Genomic DNA, 25,346 nt, shown 5'->3' with positions numbered 1-25,346 from the left:
CTGAGTTACTCTCGCACTTGGTGTCAAGATCATCTCCAATCGGCCTGAACTGACTGGTTTGAAAGAACTAACTATGGAGCTTTGGCCCGGCCAGATTGAGAGATTTCAAACAATGAAGGTCATTTGTGAAACAGATGGCTTTTTACAGCAGTCTGGCGGTTTCATGGTCACCATTACAAATGCTCACTCTCTCGTTCCAGATTTGTTTTACAATTTGAATTCCCCCAGTCCAAATGTTATTTGAACACCTCCAGATATCCTGGTTATACTAAAAAATTACATTGTACTAAAAAATTCCAGTTTTCTAAATTCACTTCACCAGTAAAACTTCATAATCTTCTTCTGCACCTTCTCCATTGCCTTGACGTACTTTCTAAAGTAATGGGCCAGTATGCACGGGTCTTTCACACTGTGTCACGGAAGTAAAGAGTGCTCCACTGCAGGTTAGATGACCTCTTGTTTGCCTTTGTCTCTGTTTTAGGCCAAAATAAGACACAAAATGCCCGAGTAACTCAACAGGTCAGGCAGCATCTCTGGAGAACTTGGACAGACGATGTTTTGGGTCCGGATGCTTTTTCAGACTGATTGTGGGGGATGGGGAAAGAAAGCTGGAAGATAGGAGGCTCAAGACAGTGCCTGGTATGTAATAGGTCAAAGATAGACACAAAGTGCTGGAGTAGCATCAGGTCAAGTAGCATCTCTGGAGAAAAGGAATAGGTGACTTTTCGGGTTCGGAATCCTCTTCAGACTGAAGAATCCAGTCTGGAGAAGGGTTGCGACCATAAAATTCACCTATACCTTTTCTACAGAGATGCTGCCTGACCTGCTGCTACGCCAGCACTTTGTGTCTATCTTCAGTACAAACCAGCATCTGTAGTTCCTTCCTACCCATGTAATAGGTTGATACAGGTGAGAGGGGGGGGCTGAGGGGGGGTGGAGGGGGTTGATAGGCAGATAATTGGACAAAGGTCAGAGATGAAAAGACAGAAAATGTGAATCAAAGGGATGGAAGAGTTTATTTGAATGCGTGTGCGCGTTTTCACATGTGCATGGGCATGCATGCACACATTCAAATAAAGGGTTTATTAGCACGGTGATTAAACTACTAATCCTAGATCAAATCCCAGGAAAGCAGTTGAGCACTTTAAATTCAGCTAATTAAATAAATCTGGCATTAAATAGCTGGTATCAGAACCGAAGATCAAGAAACTTGCTGAATGTCAAATAGGGAAGAAAGTTGGCCTCCGTCACTTGGTCTGACCTATACGCAACCCTGATCTTTCTGAAACTGAGGCTGTCATGCCAAGGGTCCAGGTCGAGCGAAGGTGGGAGACCGTTTCAAGGGGGAGTGAAATTGGACTCCAGGAGACCCCCGGTGGCTGTGCCTATTGCAAACAGGTACACCCTCTTGGGAGCTGTCGGGGCAGAAGACGCTTCCAGTCCGAGCGGCGGGCAGGTTGGCGGCTCTAATCCAGGCAAGGAGACTCGACCGGGGAGACCGAAGTCAGGAAGAGCCATAGTAGTGGGAGACTCCATTGTCCGAGGTACGGACAGTAGATTCTGTGGCAGCAGGCGGGACTTGAGGATGGTCTGTTGCCTCCCTGGTGCCAGGGTTCAAGACATCACGGACCAGCTTCAGAACATCCTAGAGAGGGAAGGCGGAAGTAGTTGTGCACGTGGGCACGAACGACATCGGGAGGAAGAGGAAGGAGATACTGCAACGTGAGTCTTGGGAGTTAGGAAGAAGACTGAGAAGTAGGACGTCGAGGGTGGTTATCTCTGGACTGCTACCTGTACCAGGTGCTGGTGAGGGCAGGAACAGAGAGATCGGGGATATGAATGTATGGCTGAGTGGCTGGTGCAGGGAGCAGGGATTTAGATTTCTAGACCACTGGGATCTCTTCTGGGGTAGGGGTGACCTGTACAAAAGGGACGGGTTACACCTTAACAGCAGGGGGACCAACATTCTGGCAGGCAGGTTTGCTGGGAACTGAATATTCAGGGGTACATAACGTATAGAAAAGACAGACAGGTGGGCAGAGGGGGTGGGGTCGCTCTGTTGGTAAGGAATGATATTCACTCCCTTGACATAGAACCAGAAGATGTAGAATCAGTATGGATAGTAATGTGGAATTGTATGGGTAAAAATACCCCAATGGGAGTTATCTACAGGCCCCCAAACAGTAGCCTCGACATAGGGTGCAAGTTGAATCAAGAGTTAAAATTAGCATGTCGCATGTCGCGCGTCTACGGTGGTTATGGGAGATTTCAACATGCAGGTAGACTGGGAAAATCAGGTTGGTAATCAGAAGGCAGTGGAGGCCAATTCTCTGAATGCATTCAAGAGAGAGCTAGATAGAGCTCTTAAAGATAGCAGAGTCAGGAGGAATGGGGAGAGGGCAGGAACGGGGCACTGATTGAGAATGATCAGCCATGATCACATTGAATGGTGGTGCTGGCTCGAAGGGCCGAATGGCCTCCTCCTGCACCTATTGTCTATTGAAACCAGCTATTTAGATTTATTTAAGTAGCTGATTCTCAGTTGCCCCCTGAAATGGCTTGGCAAGTTATTCAGAGTGCCCAAGATAAACATAAAATGCTGGAGTGACGTTAGACTTTAGAGATACTGTGCAGAAACAGGCCCTTCGGCCACCTAGTCCATACCGACCAGCAATCACGCCATACACTGGCACTATCCTACACACTAGGGACAATTTTACAATTTACCGAAGCCAATTCACCTCCAAACCTCTAGGTCTTTGGAGTGTGAGAGGAAACCGGGGCACCCGGAGAAAACCCACGTGTCATAGGGGGAACGTACAAACTCCATACAGACAGCATCTATACTCAGGATCTAACCTGGGTTTCTGGCGCTCTAAGGCAGCAACTCTATCGCTTTGCCATTGTGCTGGCCCAACTCAGTTTATGAAATAGATGGTGGTTTAAACCAAAGATAGACATTCTGAAGAAGGACCCCGATCCAAAATCCCACCTTTCGGATTATCTCCAGAGATGTTGCCTGACCCGCTGAGTTACTCCAGCACTTTGTGTCTATTTTTGGTGTAAACCAGCATCGGCAGTTCCTTTTCATTATATTCAGAATGCCACATTGCTCTGAGGTTTAGCAGCAGTCCAGGTTGGTAACTCACCACTCCCTACACATGGTGACTTAGTGATGGCTTCCATTGCTGATCTTTCCAGAAGTACCAGTCTTACAGAAGAGAGCTTTTTCCAAAGTAGGCACACCTTGTGGAGATTTTGCAGTGGAGCAGTAAAATATAGAAACATGGGGCTGCGGATGCTGGTTTACAAAAAAAACCCAAAGTGCTGGAGTAACTCAGCGGGTCAGGCAGCATATCTGGAGAACAAGGTGATGTTTCTGGTCCAGGACCCTTCTTCGGACTCTTTCCGTCCTCCATGGCTCTACATATGTGGAAGTGGCTAAAATTTGCTGTCACTCAGCTATGTTGCTGCTGACCCGAGTGATTGCTTTGGTTCTGCAGTGAAACTCCCCCTTCAGACTTAGCTGTCAAGGGCACAGCTTTTAGACTTTACTTTAGAGATACAACGCAGAAACAGGCCCTTCAGCCCACTGGCTCCACCCATACGCTAGCACTATCCTACACAGTAGGGACTATTTACAAGTTTTACCAAAGCCAATTAACCTGCGAACCTGCACATCTTTTGGAAATGGGAGCAAACCGGAGCATCCGGAGAAAATCCACGCAGTCATCGGGAGAACGTACAAACTCCATGCAGACAACACCCATAGTCAAGATCGAAGCCGAGTCTTTGGCGCTGTGAGGCAGCAACTTCACCGCTGCGCTGCCCTGGGTAGAGCTCCCACTACTGAAACTGGAGCAACACATCGGCACGTAGAAGAGATGTTAATAGTAAGGCTGTGGGCAATGTGCGGGGGAGAGTGAGAGGGGTAAATTAAGTTTTGGGATGATCAAAGAAACAGGGCTGAAGGAGCGTAAATATTTCAGAGGCTTACAGTGCTGGACCAGATCAGAGACCGCCGCCAATCCAGCAGCAAGAAACACATTACACTTCAGTAGAAAGCTGCTGGAATTGAAAACCTCTTTGTCAGCCAGCTAGGACTTAATTAGCCGCAAGCCTGCGACTTTGAAACATATGGCAGCAGAGCCTGTGGAATCGCTTTTCTGTAAGTTGACCAAAATGCTTTATGAAGCCATGCAATTTCTAAAATGACCATTGCTGCTCGAAGTTTACATTCTGGCTGCTGGAAGCATCTTTCATTTCCCCACGTTGTCCCTTGCAGATAAAAGGCAGCTGGTACACCTTGGAGGCACTTGCCTGAACAAAGGTTGGAGCAATTTCACACAGAGGTTTGGGCGTCACAGGGACGTGTGATTTGGCAGCCCAGGCGCTCAAATGAGTCTGACAATATAGATGAATGAGGGTTCAATGAGCATTTCGAGGCTTAGCAGTTCTAGACCATGATATAATTGTTTGAAGAAGGGTTTCGGGGCAGCACAGTGCCACAACGGTGGAGCTACTGCCTCACGGCGCCAGAGACCCCGGTTAGATCCTGACCACGGATGCTGCCTGTACGGAGTTTGTACGTTCTCCCCATATCATCATATCATATCATATCATATATATACAGCAAATACATATATGACCACCTGAGTTTTCTCCGGGTGCTCCGGTTTCCTCTCTCACTCCAATGACATGCGGGTTTGTATGTTAAGTGCTCATGTAGATTGTAAATTGTCCCCAGTTTGTAGGATAGTGCTAGTCTACGGGGGGATCGCTGACCGGCGCAGACTCGATAGGCTGAAGGGTCTGTTTCCATGCTGTATCTCTAAAGTTTAAATGTTATCCCTTATTCAACGTTGTTGAAAATATTTAACCGGGCCACCATCAGCTCATAATTCATGTACCTTTTATGTTTGTAAACAACTATCTTCACTCCCCAAATTAATTTACTTTAAATCACTTGAATATCTTGCTCTGCAGAGGGAAATGCATATGCATTTTTATTTAATTTAATATATATATATATATATACACACACACATTAGACCTCCCCACTGGTATACCACTCTGATGAAAAATCCCAACTCAAAACATTACCTGTCCATTTCCCTCCACAGATGCTGCCTAACCCACTGAGTTACCCCTCATTTGGATAATCTCCAGAAAATCTCAGATCTTTCCAAATATAGTCAAGTCTACTTTATTTGACACATACACATACAAGATGTGCAGTGAAATGAAAGTGGCAATGCCTGCGGATTGTGCTAAAACTACAAAACAGAATATAATTTTTTTTTAAAAGACACAACACAAAAAATTAAATTAATACAGTAAATTAGTCCCTGGTGATATAAGAGTTAACAGTCCTGATGGCCTGTGGGGAGAAACTCCATCTCATCCTCTCTGTTTTCACAGCGTGACAGTGGAGGCGTTTGCCTGACCGTAGCAGCTGGAACAGTCCGTTGCTGCGGTGGTAGGAGTCCCCCATAATGTTGCTGGCTCTGGCTCTGCACCTCCCGATATATATAGGTCCTGCAGGGGGCGAGTGTAGTTCCCATAGTGCGTTCAGCCGAACGCACTACTCTCCGCAGAGCCTTCCTGTCCTGGGCAGAGCTGTTCCCAAACCAGATTGAGATGTTGCCGGACAAGATGCTTTCTACAGCCCCAGAGTAGAAGCACTGAAGGATCCTCAGAGACACTCTGAATTTCCTCAACAGTCTGAGGTGGTAAAGGCGCTGCCTTGCCTCACTCACCAGTGTGGCAATGTGTGTTGTCCATGTCAGATCCTCTGTGACGTGGACTCCCAGGTATTTAAAGCTGCTCACCCTATCCACAGTAATCCCATTTATCTCCAGTGGCGTGTACGTCCTCGGATATTGAGCCCTTCTAAAGTCCACAATCAGCTCCATAGTTTTTGTGACATTCAAGAGGAGACTGCTGTCCTGACACCAGAGTGCCAGATCAACCATCTCCTCCCGGTAGGCCTTCTCATCGTTATCGGAGATCAGGCCCACCACCACTGTGTCATCAGCAAACTTGATGATGGAGTTGGAGCTGAACCTGAATATATTAGCAATGTTTTAATTTTATTAATACTTCAGGGTATATTATAACATTGACAAATGGTGGCAATAAGTATTAGATTGTAATTTAGTTTTGGGAACACATGTTCTATGTTTATTTATCGCTAGGCTTGAAGTCAATTTTTAATTATCCCAAATATTATTTATCTGTAGCCTTTTTTCTCCATCTACACTTTAAATATCCTTCATTGCAAGTGATCCATTAAGTCATAATTCATCTTTTAGACAGCCATTATAGCAAACGAGTTACTTTACTCTCAAACAGAGCTCTCTCTTTTTTTAATTCAGTATGTACTTGGGCGTATGCACATCTTCCCAATGTGATGCTATAGTTTGTTTCTACGGAGATAATACTTTGACTACTTTAGGCGTTACTTGAGATTGCATTTGGAATATTTCCCTCTTTTCCAGAAAAAGGATTAATAAACTCAGCTTTTGTAAAGTTAATGGTTCTGGTTCTGGTTCTGGTTGGTTACTGCACAAACACCTCATAAGTGGTTATCTCGCACAGGTGGTTCATAAGTTCATAAGTTGTGGGGCAAGGATTAGGACATTCAGCCCATCAAGTCTGCTCCACCATTCAATCATGGCTGATCTATCTCTCCCTCTCAACCCCATTCTCCTGCCATAACCCCTGATACACATTCTCTTGTGAGTGAATTTATGCACCTGGTTGAGTCCTTCAATCTGACTCTTCACACCAAGGGACCCACTCACAAGTTAGGCCATACTCTCAACCTAGTGTTATCGTCCGGATTCCCAATCAACAACATTGAAACTACTGAAGCCTGTCTATCGGACCACAGCGCTATCATTTTTGACGCATCTCTGCCTTTATCTCCCGCAAAATCTCATCTCCCTGTTCGCTACTCCCGCGACATAAATTCATTGACTGCCAGTAAATTCTCTGAGGCTCTCACAGCTGCCCCCAACATCTGCACTATTGAGGCCTCTCCCCCCCATCTCAGCACTGAGGATCTCGCCTCTTTATTTAATATCACTTGCTCTTCCATCCTGGATTCTATCGCTCCCCTTAAAATGAAAAAGCCTAAGCCCAAAGGTCGGCCGTGGCTCAATGACTCCACCAAAGCCCTAAGAAGGGAGTGCAGAAAATCAGAAAGGAGGTGGAAATGTGACAAGCTTCAAATTTCCTTCGAAATTCTGAGAAACAATCTTCTCAAATACCAGGAAGCAGTAAAGTCTGCTAGAGCACAATACTTCTCCGACCTTATTTCCAAAAACTCTCATAACTCCAAGGTCCTATTTAGAACAATTACCTCTGTCATGTGTCCCGCCCCCAGTACCAGCTTAGTTGGGTCCCCTGCTAAGTGCGAAGAATTCGCTAAAATGAACATTTCCCCTCCCACCCATGACCTAGCTGTCTCACTAGTCTGTTCATCTAAATTGGATTGCTTCCAACCCGTCACTCTATCCTCCCTTGCAAAGCTTGTCTCCGCTATGAAACCTGCAACCTGCCCCCTTGATCCTGCCCCCACTGCCCTTCTGAAGGATGTCATTGCAATAGCTGGTCCCAGCATCCTCTCTATTATCAACAGTTCTCTGGCCACTGGCACTGTTCCAACCAGTTTCAAGCACGCGGTGGTCCAGCCCCTACTGAAAAAAACCTAACCCAGACCCCACCTTGCCTAGCAACTACAGACCCATTTCCAAACTGCCATTCCTGTCAAAAGTCCTTGAAAAGGCAATTCTAAACCAATTAGTGCCCTACCTGCACCAAAACACCATCCTGGAAAGTTTCCAGTCAGGTTTCAGAGCCCACCACAGCACAGAGGTACACAACGACCTGCTTTTCACCATCGACACCGGCGACTGTGCAATCCTGCTCCTTCTCGACCTCAGTGCAGCGTTCGATACAGTGGACCACACCATCCTTATTGACCGTCTCCGGTACGCGGTTGGCATTGATGGCACTGCCCTGAGCTGGTTCGCTTCGTACCTCAAAGATAGGAGTTTCGCCATCAACATAGGCAGTTATTCCTCTGCTCCAGCTAGCCTCTCCTGCGGAGTTCCACAAGGCTCCATCCTAGGCCCCATTCTCTTCTCTCTATACATGCTCCCCCTTGGCCAAATCATTCAAAGGCACGGCATTTCTTTCCACTGCTATGCCGATGACACTCAGCTTTACCTCCCCCTGAAACCCAACAACCAGTCAAATTTAAACAGCCTCTTACACTGCCTTGAGGACATAAAATGTTGGATGGCACAGAACTTCCTCCAATTAAATGAGAGCAAGTCTGAGGTCATCCTATTCGGCCTCCCCGACTCCATCAAATTGATAACAGGCAGTCTTGGAAGTCTATCCTGCCTAGTCAAACCGCATGTCAAAAACCTCGGCATGATATTTGACTCTGCATTAAAATTTGATAAGCAAGTCAACGCTGTGGTAAAAGCCAGCTTCTTCCAACTTCGAACCATAGCTAAAATCAAACCTTTCCTCCAATTTGACGACACAGAAAAAATCATTCACGCTTTCATTTCCTCCCGCCTAGACTACTGCAACTCCCTATACACTGGGATCAGCCAATCTTCCCTGTCCCGCCTGCAACTGGTCCAAAACGCCGCAGCGAGACTCCTGACGGGTACCCGTAAAAGGGACCACATCATCCCGATTCTGGCCTCTCTCCACTGGCTCCCTGTATGGTATAGAATCAACTTCAAGCTCCTCCTATTCACATATAAAGCCCTAAATGGACACTCCCCCCCCTACATCAAAAATCTTCTAACCCCCCTCTCTAACTCCAGGTCCCTCAGGTCGGCCGACTTGGGGCTACTCACTATCCCGCGGTCTAGGCTTAAGCTCAGGGGTGACCGCGCTTTTGCGGTTGCAGCTCCTAGACTGTGGAACAGCATCCCTCTCCCCATCACAACTGCCCCCTCCATCGACTCCTTTAAGTCCAGGCTCAAAACCTATTTCTACTCCCTAGCGTTTGAGGCTCATTGAGGAGGCGCTGTGAACTGTTTGCGTGCTACTGTATGTTTCTTTTTTTTTCTTTTTTTTTTCCATTGGAACCTAATCAGATGTACAGCACTTTGGTCAACGTGGGTTGTTTTTAAATGTGCTATACAAATAAAATTGACTTGACTTGACTAATCAAGAATCTGCCAATCTCCGCCTTGTAAATGTGCATTGACTTGGCCTCCACAACCGTGGCGATGAATTACACAGATGCACCTCTGACGAAATAAATTCCTCCTCATCTTCTTTCTAAAGGTATGTCCTTTCATTCGGAGGCTATGGTTGCCCATCCAAATGGAGATTCCTTGCATTTCTAATCTTATAAGTATGCAGCACAGAATCTAATTGTCATAGTGAATTTACCAGCCAAAAATGACCTGTCCCATTTCTAGCGCGGTCCATATCACACTGTTGGTCACAGCCAATCATAACAGCATGAGTACACAAGAAATAAAGGCAAGGGCAACACAATGGTGCAGTGGCAATGTTGCTACCTTACAGTGCCAAAGACTCAGGTTCAATCCTGACTATGGGTGCTGTCTGTATGGCCTTTGTATGCTCTCCCGATGACCGTATGGGTTTTCTCCAGGTGCTCTGGTTTCTTCTCACGTTCCAAAGATTTGCAGGTTTGTAAGTTGCCCCAGTGTGTAGGATAGAGTGTGGTGGTCGTTGGTCAGTGAGGACTTGGTGGGCCAGGTTTTCACACTGTATCTCTAAACTAAACTAAAAATAGGCTGTACATACGTCATGACCAAATTGTGTCTACCTTCAACTTGAACCAGCAACTGCAGTTATTTTCCTACACACTCCCTCACGACCTACTTCGCCATTCAGAAAGATCAAGGCTGATCTGATCTTTCCCCCCAAAAAATGTCTGCCTAGTCTCCATAACCTTCTGATTCCTCTTTGGACCAAACATCTGTCTAAATAATTAATCATGCCAATTGAAGGATGCAAAGTGGTGCCAAAAATGCACCTCATTGCAACCTACTCATTTTACGGTCTTGTACTTGGTATGATTTATTTATGTGGGGGTGATTTTATTGAATTGTATGAAAAAATAATTTCACTATATCAAGGTACATGTGACAATGAAGTACCATTGCTAGGCTTCTCAAATGAACAGTCTGAAGAAGTGTCTCGACCCGAAACATCACCTATGCATGTTCTGCAGAGTTGCTGCCTGACCCACTGTGTTGCTCCAGCACAGCACTTGTTTTCGTAAAGGAGCATCTGCAGTTCCTTGAATCTCCAAAATGCCATTGGACAATTTATGATGTCCAAGAATCCAACATATTGCTGTTTATAAAAACTATCTGATCCTGATTCGTCATCCTCCTTCGTTCCAAATAAAGTCTAATTTCCTGATCCATTCCGGCCATTATTGAATCTCAAACCCAAAGCGGGCTTGTTACTGCTCCCCGAGATGGATAAGTAAGCAAATGATTATCTCAAGAGCATTCAGGGATGGGGCAATAAATGGTGACTTTGCCAGAAGAGCATATATCCCATTACAATTCCCACTCTTCACCCAAGAACCCGTTCAAAGCAGCAAAATGGCACCGATTCTGATCTAATGGATAAACACTCCAAAATCCAAACCAAAACATTGAAATTCCAAAGTATAGACGATATTGAGAAAGGCATCTGCAAAATATTTTCTCTGCAGAAATACTGAGAACATGGGTAGGTGACGTTTCGGGTCGGGACCTTTCTTCAGCGAAAGAGATAGTTAAATGTTCGACTGGGATCTTTGTCACGATTGTGTCAATTCATCTGTCCATGTTCCCCAGAGCTGCTGCCTGAGTGACTCCAGCACTTTATATCCTTTTGTGTATTAACCCGCATCTGCAGGTTCTCGTTTCTACACTAAGATTTAGTAAGAACCTGAGGAGCAACCTTTTCACTCAGAGGGTGGTGGGTACATGGAATGAGCTGAGGAAGGGTCTCAACCCAAAACATCACCTATCAACGTTCTCCAGAGATGCTGCCCAGCCTGGTGAGTTACTACAGGACTTTGAGACCTTTTAAAAGAGAATTGGATAGAAAATTTAAATTAAAAAAAATTAAGGGATGTAAGACAGGGAATTAAACCAATGTTATTGTTCCATAAAAGTAGCCATTCAGTCAATGGCCTGTTTCTATGCAATATTCTTCCATGATTTTATGTGCTCTCTTCCTACTGTCACCTTCCTTTGTCCCGCCCCCCTGCCATCAGTCTGAAGAAGGGTCTCGATCCGAAACATCACCCATTCCTTCTCTCCTGAGATGCTGCCTGACCTGCTGAGTTACTCCAGCATTTTGTGAAATAAATACCTTCGATTTGTACCAGCATCTGCAGTTATTTTCTTACACTACTGTCACCAGAGATCAATGTCGTTAAGAATGGCAATAACATACCAAGTGCCACCCTCACCCCTCCCACCACCCTTGGCTAAACATGTCCAAGGACAATGTCGCTACATTATCTTGTCGCTGGATGCACGCGAATGCAATAAGAATCCTACCTATAGACGACTGCTCAAAATTGATGGTAGGCACACAAATAGCAACACATGGGCAATCAACTAAGAAACCACTAACATAGAAAAATGATGGGTAATTCTGCTGACATTTCTGCTCAATACTGAAGCATTTCTGGATAATTGCTTGATAAAATGAGGGCCTTAATTACCTCCCTTACACAGCACTGGACAGTATAGCATCGAACCCAATAACATGGTGGTGCAGCAGTAGAGCTGCTGCCTTACAACGTCAGAGACCCAGGTTCAATCCTGACTACGGGTGCTGTCTGTTCTCCCTGTGACCTGTGTGGGCTTTCATCGGGTGCTCCAGTTTCCTCCCACACTCCAAAGCCGTACAGGTATGTAGGCTAATTGGCTCGGTAAAATTGTAAATTATCCCGAGTATTTTGTGTAGGATAGTGTTAGTGTGTAAGGATCGCTGGTCAGCGCGGACTCAGTGGGCTGAAGGGCCTGTTTCCGTGCTGTATCTCTAAACTAAACTATACAAAAAGAAGGGTCTCGACCCGAAACGTCACCCATTCCTTCTCTCCAGAGATGCTGCCTGTCCCGTTGAGTTACTTCAGCTTTTTGTGTCTAACTTAAACAAAATGGAAGATCTATGGAAGGATTTCCAACCCAAAATGTTACCCAACCATTTTCTCTAGAAATGCTGCATGACCCACTGAATTACTCCAGTACTTTGTGTTTATCTTTGGAAAGGTCTATGACATCAGTTTCAATGTGACTGAGTCCCAGAACTGTCATCAGGTTTCGGATTTGCAACGACACACCTGACACCTGCTCGGAGCCTGGCACCTGGCAAACCCTCAGTACAGATTGGGAAGTGTTTGCCTGTCAATAGGCCCGGAAAATTGACACGACTGTGACAAAGCTTCTCCCCCAAGGTCCCAATGCAATTCTTAACCATCCCCTTCACTTCTCACACGCTGGCATAAAGATAATAGCCATGGAGTCACACAGGACAGTTTACGGGTGCTATCTGCACGGAGTTTGCACCTTCTCCCTGTGACCGTGTGGGTTTACACCGGGTGCTCCGGTTTCCTCCCACACTCCAAAGAGGTACAGGTTTGTAAGTTAATTGGCTTCGGTAAAATTGTAAATTGTCCCTAGTGTGTAGGATAGTGCTAGTGTACGGGGCGAAAGCCGGACAATAGACAATAGGTGCAGGAGTAGGCCATTTGGCCCTTTGAGCCAGCACCGCCATTCAATGTGATCATGGCTGATCATTCACAATCAGTACCCCGTTCCTGCCTTCTCCCCATACCCCCTGACTCCGCTATCTTTAAGAGCTCTATCTAGCTCTCTCTTGAAAGCATCCAGAGAATTGGCCTCCACTGCCTTCTGAGGCAGGGTTGGCACGGACTCGGTGGGCCGAAAGGCACGTTTCCATGCTATGTCTCTAAAGTCTAAAGTAAAGGTGGTAAGTATCCCATTGGAACGTTCCCACTGAATTGTGTGCTCCCAAAAAACCAAAATGGCACAATTCCATCCCTTTCTCTTTTATTAATGTCCAGCTCTGAAGCTGAAACCAATACTACACTCCAAGGTTGGTTCTGCAGTGCATCCGATAAGACAAGCTGCTGATCAAGGTAGCACGACTTGATAGATTTGGGCAAATTGTTTGGATCAATGGCTCAATGAAGGTCACATTCTAGTTGTCCATCTTAATATTAGGACCATCGTGCGTCGGGAGCCGAGCCGATGCTTGTGAACGGCGGAGGCAGGAGGATTGTGGCCAGCTATCAACGTTTTAAAAAGGTGGAGACTCGGGCCCAGGCTGGGAGTGAAGGGGCGAAGTGCAGTGAATAACAATACATTTAATCAGCGGCAGCAACGCCGAGATGTTCTTCAAATAAGGATTTAAAGAGCATCATTTTAAAAGCTTTTTGTTAGATGTAATTGGATGTTCTTTCAAATACGATAGCAAATTAAAACCACAATTCACACCGTAATAACGGAGTCGCCACAGAGGCACAAGCAGTCTCTCCGACAATGCGTGTAACAAAATGCATTTTGAGTGCAATGGGACACATGATTATTAGACCCACTCGGTGACTGGGATTTAAATTATTCATTACCTCTAATTTCTTATGCAGACAAATTGCTCAGCGCAGAGATGGATCAAAAGGATTGTTAATTCAGAATATTAAAGGGGACTTTTCCTTTTTTTTTAAATCCAGGTGTCGGTGGCTACGGGCTACTGTGTGGAACCTCACCGAGGATTAAAAGATTAAAAGGCGATGGGAGTGCTGAGGAAAGGATGCCCAGTTATTTTATTTTAATACCTTCACAGGATATGAACAAGACCAGTATTTAGACAATACAATAGACAATAGGTGCAGGAGGAGGCCATTCGGCCCTTCGAGCCAGCACCGCCATTCAATGTGACCATGGCTGATCATTCTCAATCAGTACCCCATTCCTGCCTTCTCCCCATACCCCCTGACTCCGCTATCCTTAAAAGCTCTATCTAGCTCTCCCTTGAATGCATTCAGAGAATTGGCCTCCACTGCCTTCTGAGGCAGAGAATTCCACAGATTCACAACTCTCTGACTGAAAAGGTTTTTCCTCATCTCAGTTCTTAATGGCCTACCCCTTATTCTTAAACTGTGGCCCCTTGTTCTGGACTCCCCCAACATTGGGAACATGTTTCCTGCCTCTAACGTGTCCAACCCCTTAATAATCTTATACGTTTCGATAAGATCTCCTCTCATCCTTCTAAATTCCAAGTTGCTTACAAAGCAATTCCAGAGGGGGTGAACACGGCGGCCCATCAGTAGAGTTGCTGCCTACGGCACCAGAGAACCGGGTTCGATCCTGACTGCGGGTGCCGTCTGTACGGAGTTCGTACTGTATGTTCTCCCTGTGACTGTGTGGGTTTTCTCCAGGTGCTCCATTTTCCTCCCATACTCCAAAGACGTACAGGTTTGAAGGTTAATTGGCTTCGGTAAAAAAAAAAAAATCCCCAGTGTGTAGGATAGCGCTAGTGATCGCTGGGCTAAAGGGCTTGTTTCCACAATGTATCTCTCAACTAAACCGAGGGCTGCTTGGAGTCAACACCATTTCTATGGAGAAACAAGGAACTGCAGATGCTGGTTTACAAAAAAAAAGGACTCAATGTGCTGGAGTAACTCAGCGGGTCAGGCAGCATCTCTGGAAAAAATGGTTCAGTGACGTTTCAGGTCAGCACCGTTCTTCAGACCCGAAACATCATCTATCCATTTTCGCCAGAGATGCTGCCTGACCTGCTGAGTTAGTGCAGCAAGATTGTGAATGATACGAAGATAGGTGGAGCGGCAGGTTGTGTAGAGAAAGCAGAGACTCTGCAGAAATACTTGGGCAGGTCGGGAGAGTGCACAAAGAAGTGGCAGATGGAATAAAGTGGAGGAAAGCACGCAGTCATGCACTTTGGTAGGAGGAATAAAGGCGTAGACTATTTTCCAAATGGGTTGATGATTCAGAAATTGGAGGTGCAAAAGAATTTGGGAGTGCTGGTGTAGGATTCCCAGTAGGTTCATTTGCAAGTTGAATCAGTAGTAAGGAAGGCAAATGCAAAGCTAGCAATTGTTTTAAGAGGACTAGAGTATTAAAACAGATGTAATGCTGAGGCTTTATAAGGCACTGGTCAAACAGCATTTGGAGTATTGAGAGCAATTTTGGGCACCATATCTGATGAGGGAAATGCTGGCGCTGGAGAGAGTACAGAGGAGGTTCATGAGAATGAACCTGGGGATGAGTGGGTTAAGATATGATGAGCATTTGATGACACTGGGGCTGTACTCGCTGGAGTTTAGAAGGATGAGAAGGGACCTCATTGAAACTTATTGAATAGTGAAAGGCCTGGATAGAGTGGGTGTGGAGAGGATGTTTCCACTAGTGGGAGTGTCTAGGACTAGAGGCCATAGCCTCAGAATAAAAGGACATATCTTTAGAAAGGAAACGAGGAGGAATTTCTTTAGTCAGAGGGTGATAAATCAGTGGAATCCATTGCCAGGCCCACACACACAAAGCAGAGGTTGAAAGATTCCTGATTAGCAAGGATGTCAAGGGTTACGGGGAGCAGGCAAGAGAATAGAGTTGAGAGGGAAAGATAGATCAGCCATGATTGAATGGCAGAGTAGACTCGATGGGCTGAATAGCCTAATTCTGCTCCTATGACTTATGAACCTATTCCAAATTTATTTAATCAACTGATTTGACAAAGGGTCCCGACCCAAAACGTCACCTATCCATGTTCTCCAGAGATGCTGCCTGACCTGCTGAGTTACCCCAGCACTTTGTGTCAGTAATCATTTCTATGTATTTGGAATAACATAAAAGTTGAGTTTGGAAGCTTTCCATCACTTAAAGAACCCTTGGGAATCAAAAAGATTTGAACAACAATCCATAGCTGCTTGGTCACAATCACTGCCTTTTTAAAAGCAAGATTTATTTAATGAATTGTGTTTACTTTGCCTTGCTGAAATGGTGGGAGCTCAACCAGTCCCTTAATTTCATCAGGGGGTACCCACAAGGAACTGCAGATGTTAGCTAACAAAAAAAGATGCAAAGTGCTGGAGTAACTCAGTGGATCAGGCAGCATCTCTGGAGAACATCGATGGGTGACGTTTCGGGTTGGGACCCTTTTCAGACATTTTGAATCGGGACCCTGCCTTAAAAGTGTCCCTTCCCGAAACATGACCTGTCCATATTTTCCAGAGGTGCTGCCTGACCCGCTATGTAAATCAAGCACTTTGTGCCTTAATATCATCAGCAGATTCCAAAGACGTGTAGGTTTGTGAGTTAATTGGCCTCTATAAATTGTCGCTAGTGTGTAGGGAGTGGATGCGAAAGCTGGAGAACATAGAACTAATGCAAATGCCCCAGACCTGTTGGGCTGAAGGGCTTGTTTCCAAGCTGTGTCTTTTAATTAATTAATCAACTGGTCCCTTAAAAAAGGAATACATATCTGGCAGGGCATTGTGCAGTACTCATGGTTTGCCTCAATGTTATGTTCAGCCTTTAAGTCCACTCTATGCCACAAACCCAAAATACCAACATCACCCATGCAGGTACTAGCTCCCTAAACTAAATAAGTAGTTAGTGCCAGCGATGGCTCTTATAAAGGCTGAGTGCCATCTTACACTTGTGACACTGAGCCAGATATCGAGAGAAGTCTTTCCGAACTGTAATCAAAGATAGATTAAAGCTAGATCAGTTCCTTAGAAAGTGGTCTTTCAAAGAACACCAGTCAGTTGGCAAGAGTTCTATGGAGGCACTACCAAGGGAAATTAAGGGGTGGTCTGGGAACTCCCTTGAACACAATCTGATCACATTAAGGAGAGTACAGGAAAATACATCAACCATGAATTTCCATAACGACACATTCAATCCCTTCAGTGCGAGGCTCCATCCTATTTTTCAGGAGGCAATTACACATGAGCCTTCATCAACATTTCTGGGCGATGATATGAATTAATTTCTGGAATGTTGCCTTATTAAATATTCACCACAGAGCCTGTTTGCAACACCCTGCCTAAACATTTTTAGATGAACAGATTGCAGTTGGTTTTCAAGATTTTTATTTGCAATATTGTCATATTAAAGTTAATGCAATTCTAGAGGTATTTAATACTGCTGCATTTAACTCCATTATGTAACTGTGTATTTGTTATATACTAGTACATTTAATACTGCTATATTTACTAGATTCTACTGCAGTTAATATTGTGCATTTATTCTGCCCTATTTAACACTGTAAGATGATATATATTAAATGAGGTAATTGAATAAATAGTGTTAAATAAGGCAGAATAAATGCACTATTTGAATAGGACAATATTAGTAACATTTAAAATACATTTGGACAGGTTTCGAAGGATATAGGCCAAGCATGGACAGGTGGGATTAGCTTAGATGGAACATCCTGGTCTATGGCTCGAATCTATTGAATACAATTAATTCTGCTGCATTTAACACAGCCATACTTATTTTGTCATGTTTAAATCTACAGCAGACTAACTTATATTTATAATACTGTGCCAGCATTAAATAATTATGGCACAGCAGTAGAGCTGCTGCATCCCAGCACCAGAGACCCGGGTTTGATCCTAACTACGGGTGCTGTCTGTACAGAGTTTGTACGTTCTCCCTGTGGGTATTCGCATGGGTTTTATCCGGGTGCTCTGGTTTCCTCCCACATTTCAAAGACAAACAGTTTTGTAGGTTAATTGGCTTCTGTAAAATTGTCCCTTATGTGCAGGATGCGAAACTGGGATAACATAGAACTAGTGAACTGGGATAACATAGAACTAGCAGAATTGATCGGCATTGGCTCGAAGGGCTGAAGGGCCGGCTTCCATACCTTATAACTAAACTAAACATAATATAACAAATTAGAATGATAAACATTTTTAGATTAACAGATTGCAGTTGATTTGAGACTTTTCTAATATCGTCAAATTAATTTAATGCTATTATAAATGTAACTCTAAAGATAATAAATATATTTTTTATATTATAAACTTCTGCATTCATTATGCTTTTTTATTTTTAAGTACACTTTTTAGTTCTGCTTTGTTTAACATTGCTGTCTTTAGCTAATATTGCTCTGCTTAAAGTGATCTCAGTAATGTTGCTGCTTTTAATATTGAAGCATTTAATACTGATCTATGTAGTACTGCTGCATTTAATACTGTCTTGTTTGAGACTGATTGAGAATGATCAGCCATGATCACATTGAATGGCGGTGCTGGCTCGAAGGGCCGAATGGCCTCCTCCTGCACCTATTGTCTATTGTCTATTGTTTAATATTGTCATTTGTAAATTTTTTCATCCTCCTGCTTTAATACGGTCTTATTTAACATTCCCATTTTAAAAACAGAAGAGAAATCTGTTGAGCCACACTTGCTCTCCCAAAACAATTGAATAATTTAATACTTGTTCAGGGAACCTAAAACACTGGTGATTTTTCGTTATTGAAAGTCATAAAACTGTTGGTTTGTCCTCTGCCGAAAGATTCACAAGTCATAGGAGCAGAATTAGGTTATTCAGCCCATCCAGACTATTCTGCCATTTAATCATAACTGATCTATCTTTCCCTCTCAACCCCATTCGCCTGCCTTCTCCCCATAACCCCTGACACCCATACTAATCAAGAACCTGTCGATCTCTGCCTTCAAAATGCCCATTGACTAGGCCTCCACAGCCATCTGTGACAATGAATTCCACAGATTTACCACCCACTAACCAAAGAAATTCCTGCTCATCTTTCTAATGGTAATCCTTTTATTCTGAGGCTGTGCCCTCTGGTCCGACACGCTCCCACTAGTGGAAACATTCTCTCCACATCCACTCTATCCAAGCCTTTCACTATTCGGTAAGTTTCAATGAAGTCTCCCCTCATCCTTCTAAACTCCGATGAGTGAAGGCCCAGTGCCGCCAAATGTTCATCATACGTTAACCCAATCATCCCCGGGATTATTCTAGTAAGCCTCCTCAGGTATATTGCAGGAGTAGGATTGTTACTCCTGCAACATGGTAGGAGAAGGAGATCCTTTTTCTCTGTGGCTATCAAACTGTGCAACTCTTCCTTCTGTCATGGGGTAGACTGAGACTGAATCCACCTTCCCCCCTTCCCCCCCCCCCCCCTCCTCCCCCTATCTCCCCCTCCCATCTGTTGGCAGATCAAATTCCCTAAAGAAACATTTAGAACGGAGATGAGGAAGAACTTTTTCAGTCAGAGAGTGGTGAAGGTGTGGAATTCTCTGCCTCAGAAGGCAGTGGAGGCCAGTTCGTTGGATGCTTTCAAGAGAGAGCTGGATAGAGCTCTTAAGGATAGCGGAGTGAGGGGGTATGGGGAGAAGGCAGGAACGGGGTACTGATTGAGAGTGATCAGCCATGATCGCATTGAATGGCGGTGCTGGCTCGAAGGGCTGAATGGCCTACTCCTGCACCTATTGTCTATTGTCTATTTTTAATTCAAAATGCTTTGAAATGTTTAGTCGAGTCTACTGTAGTTTATCTTTTATTTCCAAGAGACTTGCGGGTTTTTAAGTTCATCGACCTCTGTAAATTGTCCATAGCAAGTAGGCATGGATGGGAAAGTGGGATAACATCGAACTAGCGGGTGCGGGTGATCGATGGTTGGCATAGACCATTGCATCATTCAATTGACATTAGAAAGTGAATTCTGATCCAAGTATCTATTCCAATTTAACAAATAATTTCTGGTCAGAGTTGTAACAACCTATCACAACAAACAGTTCTAATTTCCGCAATTCCATATCTTTATTTGGCAACTGCAAATACAGAAAAATCACAGTACCTTTTGTTCAGATTTCTGTAGGATTCTTATGTTCATTAGCCACTCTCCATAGAATTTTCTACCAGGCAGAAGAAAGAAGCAGCATGATGCATCTGTAGGAAAAACAAAAATAAATTTAGAGAGTGCACTAGCATACTTCACTTTTCCCATATAATTATGTGAAAAATACAAGAGGTTTGATTTATTGATATGGGCAGCATTGCTGTATTTAAGGATAGACTATAATACAAGGAAGATATCGTTTATTTTAGAGATACAGCGTGGTAACAGCCCCTCAGCCCACCGAGTCCGTACCAACCAGCGATCACCCCATTCACTAATTCTATCCTGCACACTTGGGACAATTTACAAAAGCCAATTAACCTGCAAACCTGCACATTTTTGGAATGCGAGAGGAAACCAGAGCACCCGGAGAAAACCCACGTGGTTACAGGGAGAACGTAAAAATTCCATACAGACAGCACTCAAAGTCCGAATCAAATCCAGGTCTCCGGCTCTGTAAGGCAGCGTCTCTACCACTGTGCCACCCCAAAACATAAATGGACCGTTAAGAGACAGATGAGAGGAGATTCCAGTTGGCATAGATTTTGCCAAATAGCCTGATCATAGAGTCCTTCAAATCTGGCAAAATCACATTGTAATAAAACTCCGACAATCTGTCTGAAGAAGAGTCTCAACCCAAACCATCACCTACTCCTTTTATCCAGATATGCTGCCTGACCCACTGAGTTACTCCAACATTTTGTGTACATCTCTGACAATCTACTATCTGACTAATTGGCAATCCCAATGTCTCAGCACAAGCTCATCTAGTACTGGTTTGTTTACCTCATCAGGACTATGATTCTTATGCTCACTTTACACCTATCAGGGCCTTGATTGCCCTGATAATCAATGATTGAATTGATTATTCAATGATTGAATCGATTATTCAATGATTGAATCGATTATTCAATGTTTGAATCGATTATTCAATGTTTGAATTGAATCAAAATGACCATTGAAACGCATATGGATCTCCTACCCATGCTCCCTTCAAATATACCAGGGTCTTGTTTCCAATGCAGCTCTTAAGCGTATTTACTATGTTGATAGCAGCATTTGCCATAAGCCATAAAAGCAGAATTAGGCCATTCGGCCCATCGAGTCTACTCCATCATTCAATCATGGCTGATCTATCTCTTGCTCTCAACCCCACTTTCCTTCCTTCTCCCCATAACCATTGACACCCGTACTAATCAAGAACCTATCAATCTCAGCTTTAAAAAAGCCCAATGTCTTGGCCTCCACTGCTGCCTGTTGCTATGTATTCCACAGATTCACCACCCTCTGGCTAAATAAATTCCTCCTCATCTCCATTCATTGGTGAAAGCTATTATCGATACCTTAATTTAAATTCCAAGCATGCAGATTTACGGAAATTCCAGTCTGAAGAAGGGTCTCGACCCAAAACGTCACCCATTCCTTCTCTCCTAGATGCTGCCTGACCCGCTGAGTTTCTCCAGCGTTTTGTGATACCTTCGATTTGTACCAACACCTGCAGTTATTTTCCTACACAACGGAAATTTATCGTTCTTACTGATAATCTTAGCTTTGTTGTAAAAAAGTATCGATGAATCCTCCCTTCTCCTGGTTGTGTGAAGAACTAGTAACAGTGGAATGTACCATTTGAGGTAGGATGTGATGAATTTAAAATAATCTAATTCTCGAGGGTCTCATTCAGGGGATTTATGGTAAGGTAAAAATCCCTCCTTGTGTGACCAGTGAGATATAAAAGAATCCTACTTTTTTCTATCCTGGTTAATCTGCCATAATAAACTTTAACTATAGAGTGTTAATGCCGCTCTATAGATTCTTTATACATGCTTGGAAGACCATGTTCATAAGAAGGAGCAGATGTAGGCCATTCAGCCCATTGAGTTTACTCCCCATTCAATCATGGCTGATCTTCCTTTCCCTCTCAACTCCATTTTCCTGCCTTCTCCCCATAACCCTTGACACCCTTACTAATCAATATTCAGATGCCTATACTTGTTTGGATATCTATACTTGCATTATCCCAATTGCACTCAGAGTTCATCATCTCCCAGCAGATGACCACACAGTATCTCAATTGGAAAGCAATCAACCCGGATATTTGGTGTTCTGATTTAGGTGCAGAGTATAATTCTTTATAGTTTCATCAACCAGCAGTCTGGACATCAGGTCTTGATATATTTCTCTCATTTATTCACTAAGACATTGGAGGATAGCCCGTAAATTAAACAAATAAAGAGTACTTTAGACTTTAGAGATACAGCACGGAAACAGGCCCTTCGGTGTGCCAACCAGAAATCACCCCGTACACCAACACTATCCTACACACTTGGGACAACATGATCACATTGAATGGCGGTGCTGGCTCGAAGGGCCGAATGGCCTACTCCTGCACCTATTGTCTATTGACAATTTACAATGTTATCGAAGCAAATTAACCTGCAAACTTGTACGTCTTTGGAGTGTGGGAGGAAACTGGAGCACCCAGAGAAAACCCTTGTGGTCACAGGGAGAACGTACAAACTCCATACAGACAACACCCGTGGTCAGGATTGAACTTGGGTCTCTGGCGCTGTAAGGCAGCAACTCTATCGCTGTGCCACCGTGCCGGCCTCCAGAGACATTTTCCAGAGATGCTGCTTGACCCGCTGAGTCATTTCAGCTGTTTGTATCATATTCCGTTAAGTAGATAATCTGGTCATCATCGGATTGCTTCCAACACTGGCTGCTGTGGAGCACAGATTACCACAACTACCACGTTTCAAAGCCACTGCAGACAGCTTTGAGATGTTCTGAAAGTGAGGTGATGTTACACCACTGCATGTGTTGCTTTTTAGATTTTATATTTACCTCAGACAGAATACAATTTCAAACATAGATAAAGCAAAACCTGCAGAATTCTTTCACAGCCTGGATTTGTGGATTGTAACAAGCTGAAAGAGGGTTTGATGGTTATCTATCTATATTACACGAGGATAGAAATTAGGGAGGTTTCCGTTAGTACATTGAGAATTGCACATACAGTACTAACCTGAATTTCTCTCTGTACAGAATGGGGAAAGTCTATACCAGGCAGACAGCAATCCATTATAGACATATTCATCAACACATTGAATTAGGCAGGAGGAAAAATGAATTGGAAATGTAGGCAGTGAGGTGAGGAAATAAATAGAGAGAAATAGTTACAATGAGTCTTAGATATAGATGTAAACAGACAAATCGGAATATAGATAGATTGTGATATAGATTGGAAACTGGATAATTCAATAGAGATGATCAGTGATGAGGAGTTTATATAGTTTCAACAAGTAAACTGGCACAAAGAGACAAAGAAATATAAATAGATAGTAAAGATCAATGTTACTAAAGATTGGGTTGGGGAGATAAAACTACTTTGAACAGAGAAAATTGAGATAATATTGAACAATTATAGATAAACGAGTAAAGCTAATAATGTGGTCATTACCTAGCTGCTATTAGTGGAACTAGGACAAAAATCGACACCCACATTTCCTACATTCTTTACGTGACTCGTTCAAATAGGTCATTATCTATTGTCTATTCATTCATGTTACCTGGCCTAAAAGCAGCATTAAAATTCACCCTCCACTTCCCTGGATAAAGATGGCCAAACTAATCAGGGTCTGCAACCTCCACCATCTCCACATCCATTACTTGCCCAATATATCCAATACTAATACTTAGGGCGGCACAGTGGCGCAGCGGTAGAGTTGCTGCCTTACAGCGCCAGAGACCCGGGTTCGATCCTGACTATGGGCGCTGTCTATATGGAGTTTGTACGTTCTCCCCGTGACCTGCGTGGATTTTCCCCAGGTGCTCCGGTTTCCTCCCGCACTCCAAAGACATACAGGTTTTGTAGGTTCATTGGATTGGTAAAATTGTAAATTGTCCCTCATGTGTGTAGGATGGTGTTAGTGTGCATGGATCACTGGGACAAAGGCAAACTTTGCCCCCTCCCCTCTCCAAACGTTACAGCATGAACATCTAACAAGAAACAAGAATAGAGAAAAGGACACCAAGTGCTGGAGTAACTCAGCAGGTCAGGCAGCATCCCTGGAGAACATGGACAAGTGACAAGTCGGCTGAGAACTTTCTCCAGACTAATTGTAACGGGAGAAAAGAAAGCTGGAAAAGGGGAGAGGCAGGAAAAGGCATAGCAGGTAATAGGTCAATTTAGATGAACAGTAGATAGGTCAACACAGGGGGGGTTAATGGGCAGATGGTTGGAACAAAGGCCAGAGATAAGAAAGGAAGGTGTGAGACACATTTGAAGAGTTGTGGATTTTGAAGCCAGAGGGAGAAATTTGGGTGATTTCCTTGTCAATCGTGCTTGTTGATTGCACTGTCGTAAGTGACTTGAGATAGACTTTAAATACTGAATTTATATACAATATCATCGGCCCCACCCACTGAACTTTATCAGATAAACTGCCCTACGTTAATGAGAGAAGTTGCTGCAGTTTCTTCTTTCTCCACTCTTTTAATAGCCTTTGGTTTTTGAGTAACCTGGAAATAGTTGCTGTACAATAGGATGTTTGCCATGAATCACAATCCCGGTCCTATCACCAACATTGATGCTCCTGTTCCAGATGGTCTATTCTTCCATTGATATTGTGAGCTCACTGTTAACATTTAAGTGGCAGACACTGTTAACGATATCATTAAACTTAGCTTATCTCCATGAGACCATATGACATAGGAGCAGAATTAGACCACTTGGCCCATCCAGTCTGTTCCGCCATTCAATCATGGCTGATCTATTTTTCCCCCTCAACCCCATTCTCCTGCCTTCTCCCCATAACCTTTAATGCCTCACTAATCAAGAACCTATTAACCTCCGTATTAAAATACCCAATGACTTGACCTCCACAGCCATCTGTGGCAATGAATTCCACAGATTTACCACCCTCTGGCTCAAGAAATTGCTCCTCATCTCTATGCTAAAGGTATGTACTTTTATTCTGAGGCTGTGCCCTCTGGTCCAAGACTATCCGGCTACTGGAAGCATCCTCTCCAAATCCACATCCAGTAACTTTTCCCACAATCTATCCTGCCATCCTTGATTCTCATCTACTTTATCTCCTTCACGCTCCTCGATTCATGATACCTCTCCAAACCTCTTTTTTATTCGAAGAGACAAACACAAAATGCTGGAGGAACTCAACGGGACAGTGTTTGTTCTTTACAGTCATGAAATTGCGTTCTTTTAGTAAAAGAGCACAACGTTAACAGAGAGGAAGTCTTAGTGGTAGTTCTTAACGTGAGAGTTAATCCCACCTTAATCCACCAGACTCACTGAAAATGTGCAGGAACAAAATCCAGCCTGCGGAGAACTGATAGAGAGAGAAGCATCCAGATCAAATATTAGCCAGAGGGAGGTAAGTTGAGGAAAA

The 25,346-nt window shown here is 43.9% G+C and overlaps 1 protein-coding gene across 8 annotated transcripts in view; it reads right to left on the bottom strand.

Annotated features, from left to right (window-relative positions):
- Positions 1-25,346, bottom strand: part of LOC144603672 (chemokine-like protein TAFA-2) — a 203,911-nt gene that overhangs the window by 154,796 nt on the left and 23,769 nt on the right. For all 8 annotated transcript variants that reach the window (XM_078417279.1, XM_078417271.1, XM_078417273.1 and 5 more), the window contains one exon: positions 19,897-19,988. The gene's annotated coding sequence lies outside the window, so the exon portion shown is untranslated. The remainder of the gene's footprint in view (positions 1-19,896; positions 19,989-25,346) is intronic.

This window comes from Rhinoraja longicauda, chromosome 20 (genome assembly GCF_053455715.1).
Source record: "Rhinoraja longicauda isolate Sanriku21f chromosome 20, sRhiLon1.1, whole genome shotgun sequence".
Taxonomy (NCBI): domain Eukaryota; kingdom Metazoa; phylum Chordata; class Chondrichthyes; order Rajiformes; family Arhynchobatidae; genus Rhinoraja; species Rhinoraja longicauda.
This window is presented reverse-complemented; position numbering and strand designations above follow the sequence as displayed.